The following is a 17,875-nucleotide window of genomic DNA, read 5'->3' as shown; positions in this document are numbered from 1 at the left end:
CCCTGTAGCCCTCAAAATTACCTTCATAAAATCTCCCGCCTGGTATGTAAATTGCCCAGTCCAGTCCTATGGGTGTCCTAATCCGTGCCTCCTGTCCCTCCTTTCCCCATAATTCTGTGCTGAATGACGTCTATGACGCCTAAGACGCCATCCACGTAGGTGGACAAAATCTCCATATTCTCATCTTGCGCAGGTGCACTTAATTCTGCCCTATTGCGGGCATACCCGATAACATAGGTGCGCCTACGTGAACTGTCGAGTTCTCTGCGCAGGCAGATATGGATGACATCTCTGGATAACATAGGTGCGCCTACGTGAACTGTCGAGTTCTCTGCGCAGGCCGATATGGATGACATCACATGCTTGATTCACATTGCGAGTGAAAATCTTGGGCCTATCTTTTTGGCTCTGCTCACAATAGAGCAGAACGAAGTGCGCCTGCGCGAGCCGGGAATATGGAGATTTTGCCCACCTAAATGGATGATGTTCTAGGCGTCATCCATGTCAATGAGCACAGAAGGATGGTGAAGAAGGGACCGGAGACGCAGATTAGCATGCCCATAGGACCGGACAATTTGCATACAGGGTTTTTTGGTGGCTACAGAGAAGTCAGAGGGTAACATACTTTTATAGAAAGCACCATAGGCGCTGCATAGGTGCTAGCTTTAGTTTAGAAAGCCCAAATCTGGTGACAGGTTCCCTTTAATAAAATGACAGAACTTCTACTGCACAGACACGATGATTACATGATAGTCTGTATTATTATTATGACTATTATTTATTTTTATTTTTCTTGTAGGTAAATCCTCAGAATGTCCTCTGGTGATGATGACAACTACTGGTAAGTTTATATTCCTATTTCTTCATTTCTCTGAGATATCAGTGCATACTCCATTCACATCGGTATCCGAGCCTCCGCCCCGATTACATCAGTATTCATAGAAATAAATCAGCTCCACTTGCACAATGATGGAGACTCTGGGTAACCCATCATACCCCTCTACATGTCAGTGTCATCCATCAGGCGTCAGTGGTGTCTGTGGAGCAGAGGATTTGGCTCTGCATTGTGGCTCCTGTATAATAATGCAGATGTGACCGGAGCCGGACATAGGATTTCTCACTGGGTTCAGTTATTGGAAGTCACAGGGGTACAGCACAATTTTTTTTTTATCAAAAGATCCTATAGAAATCAGCAGACATGTCCAGATCTGCTATATCCACAGCCGAGCAAGTCCATCACATCTGAATATGTCCTTCCTAAGGGCTTTAGATTTCCTCTTTTTTAGGAGTTGTCTGGTTAAAAAAAAAATAAGGCTGACCTGTCAATCATCTGTAGCTGCTCTGCCGGCCAGGGGGCAGCTCTGGTCTAAACTCGTCCCAATCTATGGTCTTGTAACTAGACTTTATCTGAAATGTTGGAGAGGCTCAGAAAAAAAATTTACCTGTCTGCAATTATACAGCCGGCTGTGCTCTACTGCCCGTGGTTTGTGCAGCATTATACCCCTGACAGGTTCCCAGTATGACCACAGAATACTTACATTTTAGGGAAAGTTAAGGATGGAAATATCTGTGAGTACGAGCCATTGTGTATCACTCTGGATATAAGGTCATAGGAATTACAGCTTCACCCCGTAAACATACTGAATAGCCATTGTAAATTAAATTCTCTACCTGGCTTCTTTTATATGTGAGGGTTTCCTCGGTTCATAGAGGATTATGGTTATTATGGGAATCCTGTTAATGGGTTTCTTGTAGCCTATGTGCATTTTCTTTAATTGTTTATTATTAGGGATGAGCGAATGTATCCGCCACTATTCAGTATCCGACAGATAATGGGGTATTCGAGGTTTTCGCTATCCGACGGCTAATATGGTATTCGCTCCGATACTTTAATTTTCATTTCTGCCTTCCTGGCGCCTTCTTCCAGCCAATGAACACATCTAACGTTGCTTGCCCTCACAGTAACGCCGCAGCCATTTTTGTTGTGGTGTTACTGTGATTGGCTTCTTCGCACGACGTCATAGGGGCTATATAAGGCTGCTGCCATTTTGGTCACTCAGTCAGTCTCTCCCTCTCTCTTTCTTACTCACCGATCATGGGCGCGGCGCTGCACGGCTCTCACACTGTTCCGGCAGGTTCTTCAGCTTTTGAAATTGCCGGCCGCACATTATTCCATCTCGTATTCCCTGCTTCCCCCACCCACCGGCGCCTATGATTGGTTGCAATCATACACGCCCCCACGCTGAGTGACAGCTGTCTTACTGCAACCAATCACAGCCACCGGTGGGCGGGTCTATATTGTGTAGTAAAATTAATAAATAAATAATGTTAAACAACGACGTGCGGTCCCCCCAAATGATACCCAGCCTAGGTAAGCACACAGCAGCGGCCGGTATTCTCAGGCTGGGGAAGGCGAGGGCCATGGTTACGGCCCCTCCTCCCGCAGCCAACAATATCAGCCCACTGCTGCTCCGAGAATGTCACATCCATTAGTTGCAACAGTCCAGGCATGTTGGGCGACTTTCACACATCAGTTTTTTGGCATCAGGCACAATCCGGCTTCGGATCCGTCACAGATTGTGTAAAAACTGATGCGACGGATCCAGCAAAAAATTGATTTGTTTTTTTTGTTATTTTTTTCATGCCAAGAGAGAGAGAAAGAGATCCCATCATCATCGGCCACACTGGTACTACCGCCCCAATCATCACCGCACACACTGAGACCACCGCCCCCATCATCATCGGCCACACTGGTACTACCACTCCCATCATCACCGCACACACCGATACTACCGCCCCCATCATCATCGGCCACACTGGTACTACCGCCCCCATCATCAACGCACACACCGGTACTACCGCCCTCATCATCCCCGCACACACCAGTACTTCCGCCCCCATCATCCCTGCACCCCCCCGCACTACTGCCCCATCATCACCGCACACACCCCAGCACTACCGCCCCCATCATCACCACACACACCGGAACTACCGCCCCGAATATCACCGCACACACCACGGCACTATCTCCCCTATCTTCACCGCACACACCCAGGCACTACTGCCCCCATCATCCCTGCGCACACCCTGGTACTACCGCCCCCATCATCACTACATACACACCCTGGCACTACCACCCCCATCATCACTACATACACACCCTGGCACTACCGCCCCCATCATCACCGCACACACCCCGGCACTACTGCCCCCATCATCACCGCACACACCCTGGCACTATCACCCCCATCATCACCGCACACACATCGACAATACCGCCCCCATCATCACCGCACACACCGATACTACCGCCCACATCATCCCCGCACACACCCCAGCACTGCCGCCCCCATCATCACTACACACACACCTTGGCACTACCGCTCCCATCATCACCACACACACCTGCACTATGCCCCCATCATCACCGCACACACCCCGGCACTACTGCACCCATCATCACCGCACACACCCTGGCACTACCGCCCCCATCATCACTGCCCACACCCTGGCACTACCGCCCCCATCAACACAGCACACACCACGGAACTACCGCCCCCATCATCACCGCACATACACCGGAACTACTGCCCCCATCATCACCGCACAAAGCCAGGCACTTCCGCCCCCATCATCACCACACACACCTGCACTATGCCCCCATTATCACCGCACACACCCCGGCACTACCGCCCCCATCATCACTACACACACACCCGGGCACTACCGCCCCATCATCACCGCACAAACCGGTACTACTGCCCCCATCATCACCGCACACACCCCGGCACTACTGCACCCATCATCACCGCACACACCCTGGCATTACCGCCCCCATCATCACTGCCCACACCATGGCACTACCGCCCCCATCAACACAGCACACACCACGGAACTACCGCCTCCATCATCACCGCACATACACCGGAACTACTGCCCCCATCATCACCGCACAAAGCCAGGCACTTCCGCCCCCATCATCACCACACACACCGGTACTACCGCCCCCATCATCCCCGCAAACTCTGGCACTACCGCCCCCATCATCACTACACACACAACCTGGTACTACCACCCCCATCATCACCACACACACTGGTACTACATCCCCATCATCCCCACACACACCCCGGCATTACAGCCCTCATCATGACCACACGCAGTGGCAGTACCGCCCCCATAATCCTCGCACACACCTTGGCACCACCGCCCCCATCATCACTGCACACACTCCGGCACTACCGCCCCCATCATCACCTCACACACCCCGGCACTACCGCCCCCATCATCACCACTGCATACACCCAGGCACTACTGCCCCCATCATCACCGCCCACACCCTGGCACTACCGCCCCCATCATTCCCGCACACACCCAGGCACTATCGCCCCTATCACCGCACAGGAATAGTAAACAATCAATATGGAGCGCACCACAATTGGAACGATAATAGCATAAGGGGTGCTGCAAGTGCAACAAATAAACAACGTGTGGCAGGAGAAAAGACGTTGCACATAAATGAGCACAGCCCAAAATAGAGAAAATAGAAAACCTTTATTGAACAATGGTTAAAAACAATTAAAAAGCAAAGCTGCACAGCCAGTGCCCAAAGATGAACAAGGACCCCATGTTTTAATAAACGCAAAGAAACAGAAATACAGCCAAGAACTGCAGCACCTAAGCCCCCAGAAAGGGTTCACACATAGGACAGTGCATACAATAATACATTCCAGTGAAAATAGGAAGCAATAAAGACACTCACCAGAAAATATCCAGTCTGCTCTATAAGGAGTATATTATAGCAATCAAAGATGTGATCATGGCAATAATGGTATATTCACAATAACAAGCAAGCACACACTAGTGATCACTAGTGAGGCTAGAGAAAGAGGGGTGTAAATACCGAACCCTACCAGATGGCTACATCAAGGGAGAGCTGATGTCAAGGGACTCAACACCATGTGGAGCAGAGTGAGGCCAGAATGGATGCTCAATGCCAGGGGTGGGATGCCCCCATCATCACTACACACACACCCGGGCACTACCGCCCCCATCATCACCGCACAAACCGGTACTACTGCCCCCATCATCACCGCACACACGCAGGCACTACCACCCCTATCATCACCGCACACACACGAGCATTACCTGAGTGATGTCCCCACTGACAGCGCGACTCACTTCAGTTGCTGCGTGGAGCTCACAGGAGCGGCGGTGTTCTGCTGCCGCTCCTGTCAGCTTCATGTAGCAGAGCTGAAAGCATCGCGGAACCTTGTGTGGATTAAGTCGGACATGGAGGTGTATTTGGGGGGTTAATAAAGAGGTGAATGAGGGTGTTTTTGTCTTTTATTTCAAATAAAGGGTTTTTCGAGTGTTTGTGTTTATTTACTTTCTCTTACAGGTTAATCATTGGGGGTGTCTCATAGATTTGCCATGATTAACCTAGGACTTAATGGCAGCTATGGGCTGCAATTAACTCCTTATTACCTCGATTGCCACCGCACCAGGGCAAGTCAAGATAAGCCGGGTAGAGTCCCGGGACTGTTGCATCTAATGAATGCGGCAATTCCGAGTGGCTGCAGGCTAATATTTTTAGGCAGGGGGGCTCCCCATAACGTGGAGCTCCCCATCCTGAGAATACCAGCCATCAGCCATATGGCTTTACCTTGGCTATATAAAAATTTGGGGGGACCGCACGTGATTTTTTTAAAATTATTTATTTATTTTTCTGCACTATATAGACCCGCCCACCGGCGGCTGTGATTAGTTGCAGTGAGAAAACTGTCACTCAGCGAGGGGGCGTGTCTGACTGCAAGCAATCATAGACGCCGGTGGGCAGGAGAAGCAAGGAATACAAGATGGAATAATGAGCATCCGGCATTTTCAAAAGAGAAGCCGCCAGAGCAGTGTGACAGCTGTGCAGCACTGCGCCCGTGATCAGTGAGTATAAAGGAGGGAGGGAGAGACCGACCGACAGAAAGAGACCGACTGACAGAGAGAGACCGATGGACCAACCGACATATCGACAGGGAGAGAGAAACTATTTACACAACGTCTGGGCATGCCCAGAAACAAAAAATGGAAACCGGCGCCAGTTTACGGCATGTGATGGATGATGATGAATCCGGCGCCCACAGGCTTCCATTAGAAAAAAAGCCATACGGCGCCGGATCGTTTTATCCGTTTTTTTTCCGGATAGTGCCTGATGGAAAAAAACTGTTGTATGAAAGTGGCCTAAGTAAAGTAAATAAGCATACACGAAAAATCCTTTATTTGAACTAAAACACCAAAAAGCCCCTCTTTCACCACTTTATTAACCCCCCAAACACCCAGGTCCAGCGTAATCCACACTGATTGAGCGATGTCTGTTAGAGAGTGCTCAATGCAGCCTCATTCCGTGAACGATGCTGCAGAGGTAACTCCAGGTCATTTCTCACGGTCGGTGATGTCAAAACATTACTGATCGCGAGATCTTCAGTGGTGCCGTAAAGCACAACTCAGAGTGACATCACTGACCGGCAGTGACCCTGCGGGAACTCAGATCCAAGCTCCCGCAGAATCTCTGCTCCATCACACATACTGTTGGGGGAACACAAATCACACATCACAAATAAAAGCTGTAACATCATCTATCTATCCATCTATCTATTTGTCTATCTAGCTATCCATCCATTATCTATCTATCCATCTATCTATCCAACCATTATCTTTCTATCTATCCTTCATCTATCTATCTATCTATCAATCTCTCCAACTATCTATCCATCTATATATCCCTCTTTCTATCTATCATCTATCTATCTATGTATCTATCTGTCTATCCATTATCTATGCATCTATCTATCTATCTATCTATCCATTATCTATCTATCCATCCACTATCTATCTATCTATTTATCTATCTATCTATCCATCTATCTATACATCTATCCCTCTATCTATGTATATATCTATCTATCTAGCCATCCATTATCTATCTATCTATCTATCTATCTATCCATCTATCCCTCTATCTATATATCCATCAATTTATCCATCTATCCCTCTATCTATCTATCCAACCATTATCTGTCTATCCATCTATCTATCTATCTCTATCTATCTATCTATCTATCTATCCCTCTATCTAATCAAATCAAATCAAATAAGCTTTATTGGCAGGACCAAATACAAATTAGTTTAGCCAAAGAAAGTGTACATTAGGGACTGGGACAGTGGGGATGATGGGTGGGGACCATAGTAAGGATGGATGGGGCACATCCAAGGTGGGGACTGTAGGAAGGATGAATGGGGCACATCCAGGGTGGGGACTGTGGGGGCACATCTAGGATGGGAGATATGGAAGTCCATGGCTTATGATGGGGCATATCCAGGGTGGGGACTGTAGTAAGGGTGGATGGGGCACATCCATGGTGGGGACTGTGGGGCCACATCTGGGATGGGAGGCTATGGAAGTCCATGGTTTGTCATAGTTCTTTTTCTTGAAGTCTATGACATTCGCTCACATACCGCGCTACTATCTCCACTGCGCTCTCTTCTTCCCACAGCAGGATATATGTTTTCTCTTACTCCTTTATGGAGCTGAAATCCGGGAAAAGATTGGAGAGTCTCCTGAAGTGAGTGTCCCTCACTGCTGAGTACTTGGTGCAGTGTAGCAGGAAGTGGGTTTCATCCTCCAGGGCCTCCAGGTCATAGTGTTGGCACAGTCTGTCCTCCCTGGGCTTGTAGCTCTGCTTGTGTCGGCCAGATTCAATGGCTAGACTGTGGGCACTGAGTCTATATCGGCTCAGGGTTTTGCGGTCTCTGGGGTCTGGAAGTTTTTCTAGATATGGGGCCAGTCTGAAGTCTCTCTGCAGTCTCTGGTACGTGGTCAGTTTCTGTGAGGTGTTGATGTCGGTCCTCCAGTCATTGACATACCTCTCCTGGCCCTCGTCTACCATCTTCCTGATTCTGGTTCTTGTCAGGCTGCTGTGATTGGTTATTTTGTCCAGTTGGGTTTGGGAGAGCTGTGCCAGAGGTTCTGGTTCATCTGGACGACGTATATATATCAGAGCTTTGTGGTGATGGGAGCTTGGATTGCTACTCTGTAGATGAGCCTGAAATGAAAGTGACCTCTTCAGAGCTGCTAGGTGTAGAGGAAATCTGCCCAGCTCGGCTCGACAGCCACTGTTGGAAGTGCTTCGATGGACCTGGAGAAGGTGCTTGCAGAATTCCAGGTGAAATATTTCTGTTGGGCTGGAATCCCACCTTGACCAATCTGGGTAAATGTAAGGGCCCCAGACTTCGCTGCCATACAGGAGGATTGGGGGCATGATGGAATCAAATATTTTTAGCCAGACCCTCACTGGTGGCTTCAGATGTTACAATTTCCTTCGGATGGCATAAAAGGTTTTGCAGACCTTGTTTTTCAGGGTCTCTATGGCTTGTTTGAAGCTCCCTGACTGGTGAATTTCCAGGCCCAAGTAGGTTTATTTGTCCGTTACTGTTAGAGTGCAGCCGTTTAAGACAAATGAAGGATGCTGGTCAAATCTTCTTTTTCTCTTCTGGATACCATGATGTTGGTTTTCTTTAGATTTATCGGTAGTGCCCATGTGGAGCTGAATTTCTCCAAGATTTGTAGGTTGTCTTGGAGACTTTTCTCGGTTGGTGACACTAGCAGTAGGTCATCTGCATAGAGCAAGAATTTCACCTGGGCGTCATGGAGTGTGAGACCTGGAGCAGTTGAAGATTCTAGAGCAGTAGCCAGCTCATTGATGTAAATATTGAAGAGCGTTGGACTTAGGCTGCAGCCCTGTCTCACTCCTCGGCTCTTCTGGAAATAAGCCGTTCTTCTACCGTTCACAGTCACGCTGCAGAGGTTCTTGGTGTAGGAGCTTTTGATGACATCATAGGTCTTTCCTCCTATTATGCTCTCCAGCAGTTTCAAGAACAAGCCCAGGTGCCACACTGAGTCAAAGGCCTTTTTAAAGTCTACAAAACAGTCGTATATCTTCCCATGTTTGTTATTTTGGATGTGGCTCTGAATGAGACTGTGCAGGGTGTAGATCTGGTCTGTGGTGCGGTGGTTTGGCACAAACCCTGCTTGGCTTTTGCTGAGGACATTGTGCTCGGTAAGGAAATTGAAGATCCTCTTGTTCAGGATGCTGTTGAATAGTTTTCCCAAGTTACTGCTGACACATATGCCTCTGTAGTTGGCAAGGTCATACCTGTCCCCACTCTTGTGGATGGGTGTGATATGTCCTTGGTTCCAGGTACGAGGGAAGTAGCCAGCACTCAGCACAATATTGAGCAGTTTAACCATTGCAGCTTGAATCTCTGGTGGGTGGTGCTTCAGCATCTCTGGGGAGATTCCATCCAGACCACTAGATTTTTTACACTTTATGGAAGTGATTTTCTCTGCAACTTCCTGTAAAGTAATTGTTGTGTCCAGAGGGTTTGGGAAGTTTTTGATTTTCTCCTCCATTGCCTTTAGTTTTGATGTTATGTTTTCCTGTTCTTGGCTTAGCTTTTTTTTTGGGATGTCTTTATATAGGTCTCAGAAGTACTGGAGCCAGATGTTGCCATTTTCGATATGCATGTAATTTTTCTTCTTGCTCTATGTGTCCATGTGGTTCCATATTTCCCAGAAGGAGTTATCTTGGAGGGTGTCTTGGAGTTGGCTAAGTTTGGTAGAGATGTAGCTCTGCTTCTTCCTCCTGAGGATTTTTTTGTACTGCCTTTGTAAGGTGTCATAGGCTTCCCTCAGGTCTGGGTTGTTGGGGTCTCTGTGTTTATTGTTTGAGGCAGTTCTCAGGGTCTTTCAAATGGCTTTACATTCTTTGTCAAACCAACCATTGATCTGCTTTTCTTTTGGCTTCTTGTAGTTGACTTGTTTGAGGTCGGACAATGTGGCCATGGTGTAGAATATTTTGTTGAGGTCTTTTGCAGCTTGGTTCACTCCTCCTGGGTTTGACTTGTACTTGTAGCTGTAGAAGTTATGGAGCATCTCCTGTATTTCGGGTCTGTTGGGAGCCTCTTTATATTTTATTTCTGACGTCTTGGACCATTTAAAGGATGGAGGTCGGTTGTAGAGTCTGCTCTGCTGTGGCTTTTGTGTGGATGGTTTCTCTGTAGATTTCAGGTACAGGAGGAGTTGGCTGTGGTCTGACAGGTGCATTTGTAAGGTGACTATGAAGGCGCTAATGTTTGCCAGGTCCATACCTGTAATGGCATAGTCTACTACACTTCTTCCTACATGGGAGTTTAGTGTATATCTTCCCAGAGAGCCTCCCTTGGTACATCCAATAAGAATATGAGTTCCTAAACTTCTGGATAAGTTCAGGAGCTTTTTGCCACTTTTGTTGACTGTACTATCATAGCTATTTCTCTCTGAGTGTTCTGAGTCGTGACTGTGATTCTCTGCCCCAAATATGTAGATGTTTCCATCTGTGGTCAAAAAGTCTTTTTCTCTCCCTGTTCTTGCATTGAGGTCTCCAAAGATGAGAACTTTGCCCAGGACCTGATAATGGGTGGCTTCTTCTTGTAAGGCCCCCTTCACACATCAGTGAAAAACACTGACGTTCTTCCCTGACGTGTAAAACACGCACATGTCCCTCCGTGTTCCATGATTCATGGCACACATGGGTTGTCCATGTGTAATCCGTGATCCATGATCCGTGATTGCAAATAGACATTTCCCCCTTTCCTTCGCTCCTGCTGTCCATGGTGCTGAACTCCTCAGCTCTGCAGCATCCGCCCACCGCTCTCTGCAGCTACTTTCTGGTCGGCTGTTCCTGCTTTCATGAATATTCATGAGCCGGGCAGGAGCTGCAGAGAGCGGGGGCTGCAGAGCGAATAGCTGGAAAGATTAGTTGAAAATGTTTATTATTTTATATGTCAGTGTTTTTCTGGTACGTGTTTCAAGGATCACACACGGATCACACCATAGTGTGGTCCGTGGGTCATCAGTGATGCCAGAAAAAAACGGATTTGTCTCCGTGCAGAATCACAGACACACGTGTACGCTGCACGGAGACACGTTCAGTGAAAAATCACTGATGTGTGAGCAGACCCATTGATTATAATGTGTCTGCGTATGTCAGTAATTGTGGTACGTACAAAATAAAGCACATATGTACCAGAATCACTGACGTGTGAAATGGGTCTAAGATCTCAAAGCTTTCTGCATTGAAGTAGGGGGACTCTGGTAGTGGTAAATAGGTGGCACAGATGTAGACAACAGACTGAGAGGTAAGGATGGAGCTGCTGATTCTGTTCCATATGTGGCTGCCTCCTCTCTTCACTGGTTTGATGTACTGGTGGAGCGCTTCTTTATACCAGATCAATATTCCTCCTGAGCAGCGGCCCTGTTTGATGTTTTTATTTTTTATGGCAGGGACAGAGATTTCTCTGTATCCAATTGGCACCAGAGATTCATTATCAGCTCTGGCCCATGTTTCCAGGAGGATCTGAATGTCTATATTTTTCAGTCTTTGAATAAAGTCGGGGTAATTTGTTTTACATCCAAAGGCCGAGGTGCTCAGGCCTTAGATGTTCCAGCTGCTGATTGTGAATGAGGTCATTTTTTTTCTATATTCCTCATGTGTATATACCTTGTAATGAGTGTGGCTGTGTAAGAAACTCTGGATTTATGACTGGTTATAGATGTGTTAGGTTTGATCCAGTCACATTAGTTTCCTGCACAGCGTCCTAAGCAGGGTTCTAATCTCTTCAATGTCTCTGCTTTGCATGTCTCTGTGAGGGGCTGAGGGTCCTCTCCATGGTGGTCTCCTCCTCTGATGGCCCAATTTTCTGTGAAGGGCTTTGTTTCTGTCTTCATGTGATGAAATTGGGGTTTCCTGCATTTTCATTGTTGGGGGTCTTTCCATGGGATTTTGGTTGCTGTTGAGTCCATGCCTGGGGTCTCTGTTGGGTATTATGTCCTTCAGCTCTTTGGCCAGAAGGCTGACCCCTTGTTTGTTTAGGTGCTTGTCGTCATAGAGGTGATGGTGATTTATGGAGTGGTGTTGTGCCAGGATCACGTCTGGCTTAGCCTTGATTCTTGTGGTCAGGTCCGTGTTAATGCTCTGGATGGTTAGCCTGGGCATATCCTTTCTTCGGAGCAGAGATGACAGAATGATTTTGCTGTCCGGGAATTTTAGATTTGCCTTCTTTACTAGTTGGATCAGTTGTCCTGCGATCTGCTGGTGTTGGTCTGGCACATTGTTTGTTCCTGTGTGTATAATAATATGATTTGGGCTTGTAAACCGTGGGTTATTGATGACTGCTGTCACCTGCTCAATAGTTGCACAGTGGATTTTATTGACCTTTTTTCCAGGTATAGTCGCCGTGTATTCAGGTATTTCCCATTTGAGTCCATTATTAGGATGGTATCAAAACTTTGTTTGGTCACATTTTGGGTACGTGGGTGAAGCTGGGGGTCTGTGCTGGAGATTTTGCTGGTGGCTGGTTCTCTTCTCTTTTCTATCTCTCTGGTTTGTGGTTCACTTATATTATTTTTAGGGTCATTCATACTGTTGGAGTTATTTGGTATCGCAGTGTCCTGGCCAGAGGAGGCCATGTTGTCTGTACTGTTGATAGATTCCATATTTCCCTCCTGGCCAGTGAACGCCATGTTTTCTGTACTGCTGCTAGTTAACATAGTTTCCTCTTGGCCAGTGGAGGCCATGTTGTCTGCATTTCTCCCTGTTTCCATGATGTCCTCCTGCTTTAGGTGTCCAGCAGTCTTCAACTCTGTTATCTCCTGTCTCAGTCGGGCATTTTCTTGATGTAGTTCACACATTTTGTTTCTTATTTCCTTCAGAGCCGACTTGTACTCACATTTTAGTTTGTTTATCTCATTCATTACTTGGTCATTTGCATTTCTGTCACCAAGGTTTCTTTGAAGTTCTTCTTTAAATTGTACAAAGTCTCTTTCTAATTGAGGTAGACAGTCTCTGAGGGTCTCTGCTGAGGGGTGTAAGGTGTTGGGGTCTGCAGTTCTGTCTCTGGAGGTCTCTGTGAAGGTGGGGACATAAGGGGTGGCTGCTGGGATTTGTTGTTCTTTGTGATTTTGGGCCTGGAGTTTATTTGAGAAAAACTGTCTTCAAATTTCAGTAAATTTTCCTCAGTCCCTTATACCATGATTTTTAATGTATGCTTATATTTTTTGAGTGGTGTGCCAGGCTAAGGGTTGGTCTGTGAAGAATAATAAATTGTTTTCTTCTTTTATCTTCCTCTTTAGAGGTAAAATTAGCAAAGAGGATCTCTGGATGTTCTCTAATTCTGGCATGTTTTATGGCTTTCTGTGCTGGAATGCTTTTCTGCTCTTCAGAGTATCTGAACTATAGGATGTCTGACCCCCTGGTGTCCTGTGTCTCCAGCTCTGTGATCTCCAGGATGTCTGACCCCCTGCTGTCCTGTGTCTCCAGCTCTGTGATCTCCAGGATGTCTGACCCCCTGCTGTCCTGTGTCTCCAGCTCTGTGATCTCCAGGATGTCTGACCCCCTGCTGTCCTGTGTCTCCAGCTCTGTGATCTCCAGGATGTCTGACCCAATGCTGTCCTGTGTCTCCAGCTCTGTGATCTCCAGGATGTCTGACCCCCTGCTGTCCTGTGTCTCCATCTCTGTGATCTCCAAGATGTCTGACCCCCTGCTGTCTTGTGTCTCCAGCTCTGTGATCTCAAGGATGTCTGACCCCCTGCTGTCCTGTGTCTCCAGCTCTGTGATCTCCAGGATGTCTGACCCCCTTCTGTCCTGTGTCTCCAGCTCTGTGATCTCCAGGATGTCTGACCCCCTGCTGTCCTGTGTCTCCAGCTCTGTGATCTCCAGGATGTCTGACCCCCTGCTGTCCTGTGTCTCCAGCTCTGTGATCTCCAGGATGTCTGACCCCCTGCAGTCCTGTGTCTCCAGCTCTGTGATCTCCAGGATGTCTTACCCCCTGCTGTCCTGTGTCTCCAGCTCTGTGATCTCCAGGATGTCTGACCCCCTGCTGTCCTGTGTCTCCAGCTCTGTGATCTCCAGGATGTCTGACCCCCTGCTGTCCTGTGTCTCCATCTCTGTGATCTCCAGGATGTCTGACCCCCTGCTGTCCTGTGTCTCCAGCTCTGTGATCTCCAGGATGTCTGACCCCCTGCTGTCCTGTGTCTCCAGCTCTGTGATCTCCAGGATGTCTGACCCCCTGCTGTCCTGTGTCTCCATCTCTGTGATCTCCAGGATGTCTGACCCCCTGCTGTCCTGTGTCTCCAGCTCTGTGATCTCCAGGATGTCAGACCCCCTGCTTATAACTGAATAGGATAACTGAAGTGAGCACTAATATATATATTATGAGTGCAAGCCAAAAAATTACATACTATATACGAATAAGGCTGCACATCAAACCTAGATAATAGTATAATGCCTCAAGCATATGGACAAATATTGGAATATACAATGAAAAATGCTACTTGCTAATTTGAACATGTGAATAATGAATTGCATACCTGCCATGAATATTAGGAAAAAGGAGATATTTAGCAATCGCATTGATCAATGTAACTGAGCCCCAAGGCCTCGTCAAGGCATATCTCTATATTGGGGTCCCTAGCTCTGTGACCCTAACTGTGTGTCATCTCATTGCAATTAAAAACTGCTATGGGTGGAGAGGGGTAACTAAGGACTTTCTTATATAGGAGATGGAAAAAACATGGCCGAAAGGGGCGGAGCTGTGTTCACATTCAGAAAAAAAACTACATATAACTGAATAGGATAACTGAAGTGAGCACTAATATATATATTATGAGTGCAAGCCAAAAAATTACATACTATATACGAATAAGGCTGCACATCAAACCTAGATAATAGTATAATGCCTCAAGCATATGGACAAATATTGGAATATACAATGAAAAATGCTACTTGCTAATTTGAACATGTGAATAATGAATTGCATACCTGCCATGAATATTAGGAAAAAGGAGATATTTAGCAATCGCATTGATCAATGTAACTGAGCCCCAAGGCCTCGTCAAGGCATATCTCTATATTGGGGTCCCTAGCTCTGTGACCCTAACTGTGTGTCATCTCATTGCAATTAAAAACTGCTATGGGTGGAGAGGGGTAACTAAGGACTTTCTTATATAGGAGATGGAAAAAACATGGCCAAAAGGGGCGGAGCTGTGTTCACATTCAGAAAAAAAACTACATATAACTGAATAGGATAGCTGAAGTGAGCACTAAGTGATCTCCAGGATGTCTGACCCCCTGCTGTCCTGTGTCTCCAGCTCTGTGATCTCCAGGATGTCTGACCCCCTGCTGTCCTGTGTCTCCAGCTCTGTGATCTCCAGGATGGCTGACCCCCTGCTGTCCTGTGTCTCCAGCTCTGGTCCCTGATCATTTACTTGTTCTACCTTTATATTTTCCATTTTTATAAAAATCCTTATTTCTCAGAGATGTAATTTCAGCACTGTCTGTAGGTTGTGGTATGGATGGAGAATAGTCCTACCTTTGGATGCTATGATCTCTGGATGCCAATCTAGAGTCCTCCTGTTGTATGTAATCTGTCCTTCAACAGTTTTTTTTATGTCCTTTAAATCCTCTATTTCTTCGTTTTTCATAAAAATCTTTAGTCCAGATCAATCCAGCTCGCTTTTCTCTTCCATGGAGTTGAATTTTTCCAGGTTTGGCCTTACTGTGTGCTCATTACAAGGTATAAAATGATGGAAAACTCAGGCACTCATGTTCAATGCTGCTTACTCCTAGGAATGGTGGGCGGATCTCTATCTATCTATCTATCTATCCATTATCTAACTATCTATCTATACATCCATCTTTCTATCTATCTATCTATCCATTATATATCTGTCTATCTATCTATCTATTCCTCTGTCTATCCATCCATTATCTATCCATCTATCTATCTATCTATCTATCCCTCTATCTATCTATTCCTCTATCTATCCATCCATTATCTATCTATCCTATTTATCTATCTATCTATCTATCTATTCCTCTATCTATTTATTCCTCTATCTATCCATCCATTATCTATTTATCTATCCACCTATCTATCTCTCTATAACTCTATCTATCGATCTATCTATCTCTCTATCCCTCTATCTATCTATTCCTCTATCTATCCATCCATTATCTATCCATCTATCTATTTATTTATCTATCCATCAATTATCTATCTATCTATCTATCTATCTATCTATCCATTATCTATTTATCTATCTGTCTATCTATCCCTCGATCTATCTATTCCTCAATCTATCCATCCATTATCTATCTATCCATCTATTTATTCCTCTGTCTATCCATCCATTATCTATCGACGCTTGGCAGCTACATCCCCGTCATGCCTCAGCTTCTAGTCGACGATCGCTTCTGCTGCGGCCGGGATGGAAGCCGAGACGGGAGCCAGGTTGGTGACAAAGGTAAGGCCTGGGGGCCCCAGGTCTGGGCCCTCTACCACAGATGCTGCGGGCTCCACTACCGGTAGCAGGGGTAACGGGTCAGTCGCTGCGTTGGCCGTGGGCATGGGCAGTGAGGGAGGTGGCGTGGTGGACGGCAGCAGGCCGGGCCCCTTAGCCGTATCAACCAATCCCTCGGGGACATAGGGGCATGGGTCGCTTACCCGCTCCTCTGAGACCACCTCCACTTCGTATGCCCAAACGGTTGTGGCCAGGCCCTTCATCTCCGACGTCCACTCCATCATCATGGAGTGGACCTTGGCCTGGAGCTTCTGGTACATTTTGCTGAGTTGCTGTCCAGGAACGTACTCCAGAGAACAATAGAGGAAAATAGTGTTTTTTTTATCAATTGAGATTTGATGTGTTCTTATGCCTGATGGTCCTGAGGACGGGAGCTGAGACTCCAGAAACGCGTAGACCTGTGCAAAATAAAGATCCATTAATCTGAATACCTGAGAAATGATCATTGGCACGGCTTAAAAAAACCCTATTTTCCTCTATTGTTCTCTGTTATCTGCAGTCTGGGTTGCTGCTGCCTTGATCAAAACTTTCCATGCCTGCATAGTAGTTGTGACTTTCACAACTTCACTTGGTGAGTATTACTGCTCCCTGTCTCTACCCCGTGTGTTATTGGGGTAAAACCCTATTGCGCTTCTTCTCCACAGCTTTTTACTCCTCAGGAACGTACTCCGGCAGAGTCCTGGCGTCCCTGCACTTCACAGCGCTAGTTACATGCCGCCATTCTTCACCCGCTCCCCCTTGGTCTTTTCGGGGCACTTCTCTTCCCTTTTGCAGCGCCGCTCTGTTCCCAGGGGGCGGGTCTTCACATTTGCACCCTTTCTCTCGGGGAAGATGACTATGGCGGGAATTTTTCACACCCAAGATGGCGTATTCTCTGATTTTTCAGCGGGACACCACTGACGACAGCTTCGAGGCGCACTTTCTCTTTTCACGTAGTGACTTGCATTGTTTGTCAAACCATTTTTGGTCTTGTTTATTTGTAGGTTTCTTGGGGTTGGTCTTTCTGATGCCTGCTAGCTCTGCCATGGTATACAGGATGTTATTAAAGTCATTCACTTCCTGGTTAACTCCTTGTTGGTTTGATGTATAGCGTCTTGAGTTGAAATTTACAAGTAGCTCTTGGATCTTGGTTCTGTTGCTCATGTTGGTGTATTCAGTTGATAACTGTTTAGGCCATTTGTAGGATGGTGGCATAATGTGGAGACTGGTCAGGTGGGGCTTATCTGTGTGTTGCTTGTCCGTGGATCTCATATACAGCAGTATCTGGTTGTAGTCTGACAGGTGAGTTTCGGGGGTGACTTTGAAGGCATTTATTTTTGCTGGGTCCATGTCGGTTATTGTATAATCCACCACACTGCTGCCCATCTGGGAGTTTAGTGGAAATCTCCCTAATGAGTCCCCCCTGATGCGCCCATTCACTATATA

This window comes from Anomaloglossus baeobatrachus, chromosome 11, assembly GCF_048569485.1.
Source record: "Anomaloglossus baeobatrachus isolate aAnoBae1 chromosome 11, aAnoBae1.hap1, whole genome shotgun sequence".
Taxonomy (NCBI): Eukaryota; Metazoa; Chordata; class Amphibia; order Anura; family Aromobatidae; genus Anomaloglossus; species Anomaloglossus baeobatrachus.
The sequence above is the reverse complement of the archived record's forward strand: the minus strand, read 5'-3'. Positions refer to the sequence as shown.